Below are 3033 nucleotides of genomic sequence, written 5' to 3'. Positions count from 1 at the left end.
GATCTTCAGAGAGGCTGGGCGTGTTTGACACCCAAATCTGGTTCTTGAAAGGCCTTTGGGAAAAAACAAAACAAAACAAAAACAGAAACAAAAAACATACAAAACCACACACACACACACACACACACACACACACACACACACACAAACTAGGAGGCATCTAACCATGCGGCTCCACGGAGCTTTAAAGGATGATGTCACGGAGGATCACAGTTTGGCAATACTTTAAAACATGAAAGATGGTATAATCCACTCAGGAGGCAGAGGCAGGAGGGTCTCTGTCAGTTTGAGGCCATTCTGTTTCATACAGGGAGTTCCAGGCCAGCCAGCCAGGACTACATAGTAAGACACTGCCTCAAAACAAACAAACAAATTAATTAGCTAATTAAAGAAAGAGAAAGGTTAACCGTGGAATCACACTGCAACTCAGCATATTCATTCTAAAAAACTTAGAGAGCTAAAGAAAAACTCCAGGAATGGCAGGAATGGTGTCAGTGTTCATAGTAGCCCTGGCTGTCATAGTAAAAAGGTGGAAAGAAGCCAGCTGCCCACCAAGTGATGAAAAAACAGCGCTAGCCACCCATCTGGTGGAATATCATTCAGCCATGGAAAGGAGTGAAAGACAGACACGACATTCCTTATAACCATGAAACTCCAAAACACTGTGCCAGACACAAAAGGTCATGCAATGTGTGACTCCGTTCATGTGAAAATCCAGGAGAGGTGAATCTAGGAGACAGAAGGCAGGCAGGTGGCTGAGACTGCAGAGCCTGAGGAGCAAGTGCTTACTGAGTTATTTTAGGAGTTATGTAGGGTATGCTGGAGTGCTGAAGATGTCTCACAACTAGACAGTGGCTGTGTTTGCACAATGTTGTAAACAGACTAAATGTCATCAAGTTGCTTGCAAAAGAGCGGTGGATGTCATCTTATATAAATTTTGAGGGCATAAAATAAAAGGCACGCATGGGTGGTAGTAGGGGTGCCCCAGGAGTAAACTCAATCAGAAAACAAGAGGCTGTATGCAGAAGATGTGTGTGTGTGTGTGTGTGTGTGTGTGTGTGTGTGTGTGTGTGTGTGTGTGTGTGTTCACACCCTTTATGACACCAGAAGGGCAGGGATATGTCTATTTGCATGTTCATCCAACTTCACCATGAGCTCATGGGCAGGAGAGGAAGGTGTCTGGATCTTTTATTGTTTCCTTTCCAATTCTTGTCACCTAGCCCATAGCAAGTGCTCCATCCTCCTCTGTGTCTGAGCGTGTTTGTGCAGTAAACAAACTGAGGAAGTGTTACTCATTTTTCCTCCCTGGAGAGACTGTCCCACACACTGGCATCTTAACATCAAATCAGAACAAAACAAACATCTATGGAGAGAGAGAAGCAAGGATGTCTTTTCAGATTTCTCTTTTTCTCCCGTGTGTGTGTGTGTGTGTGTGTGTGTGTGTGTGTGTGTGTGTGTGTGTGTGTGTCTTATGTGTGCATGGAAATGTTTACACATCTACTTGTAAGCACATGTATGTGGAGGCCAGAGGTCAATCTTCATGCCTTCCTCTCACTCTCCATCTTAGTTTTTGAGACAGGATCTCTTACTGAACCTGGAGCTCACACATTTGTTAAGACAGTGAGCCCCAGGAATCTGCCTGTCTCTGGCCCCCCAGTGCTGGGATTATAGGCATGTCCGACATTTTATGTGTCCCTTGAGGGTTCTGAACCTGGGTCCTCATGCTTGCAAGGTGGGCACCTTACTGACTAAGCTGTCTCTGAAGTCCTCTTGAGTTATTTCATATTGCTTTCTCTGTGGTTTCCTGGATCTTGACTTAGAAACGTAGGGGATGCTTCCAGGGTTTTTAAAGAATTTCAGGGTTTTGTTTAATCTGTCTTTACAAGCATGACACAAGGGATTTTCTCAGCTGGGCCACACTGCACACAAAAGTATCCAATCTCAGGCAGAAAGTATGGGGATGCACCTGATTTCAACCAAAAGGTCTACTTTGACTTCCTGAATTCCAGCCTAGCACCCTGCTCCTCCCTGGATGACCTCAAGGAACAAAGTAGCTGCAGAAGTGGTGTCTTCTTATGGTGACTCAGAGAGAGGAAATTCCTAGCAGGAACCTATGCTCAGTGGGCTGGGGAGATGGCCAAGCTGGTAAAGCACATGTTGTGCAAGCAAGAGAATCAGAGTTCAGAGTTTGGGGCTCAGAATCCTTGCACATGTCACGTGTGTGTTTCAGCCTGCCTGTAATTCCAGCCTCAGGAGTCAGAAGACAGGGCATCTCCAGAGCAAGCGGGGTAGTGGGACTAGTCTTAGCAGTGAGTTCTGAGTTTGGAGAGAACCTCCTCAGTGAATACGGTGGAAGAGTTATGAAGGATGTTTGTTGGCATCCATGCACATGAGCAGACACACCTGCAATACACATGCCAGCATCATACACACAGGCATGCAAACCACACATACACAAATGAAGAGAGGGAGACACACACACACACACACACACACACAGAGAGAGAGAGAGAGAGAGAGAGAGAGAGAGAGAGAGAGAGAGAGAAAGAGAGAGAGAGAGAGAGAGAAAGAGAGAGACACAGAGAGAGAGAGAGAGAGAGGGAGAGAGAGAGGAGAGAGGAGACAGAGAGAGGAGAGAGAGGGGGGATAGAGACAGATGGAGAGAGGGGGAGAGACACACAGAGAGATAGATAGATAGAGAGAGAGAGAGGGAGAGAGGAGACAGAGAGAGGAGACAGAGAGAGGAGAGAGAGAGGAGAGAGATGAGAGAGGGGGAGAGAGACAGAGATAGAGAGAGGGGGAGAGAGATGGAGAGGGGGAGAGAGAGAGAGGGAGGGAGAGAGAGAGAGGAGAGGGGAGAGGAGAGAGGGGAGAGAAGAGAGATGAGAGAGAGAAGGGAGAGAGGAGAGAGGGGAGAGAGAGAGAGAGAGAGAGAGAGAGAGAGAGAGAGAGAGAGAGTCAAGTTATCAAGGCTCAGTGCACACCCATAGCAGACAACCCATCTGCTGCACTCTTTCCCCAGAAACAGATGGG

Source organism: Cricetulus griseus, chromosome 2, assembly GCF_003668045.3.
Source record: "Cricetulus griseus strain 17A/GY chromosome 2, alternate assembly CriGri-PICRH-1.0, whole genome shotgun sequence".
NCBI lineage: Eukaryota > Metazoa > Chordata > Mammalia > Rodentia > Cricetidae > Cricetulus > Cricetulus griseus.
Note: the sequence above shows the minus strand (reverse complement) of the source record.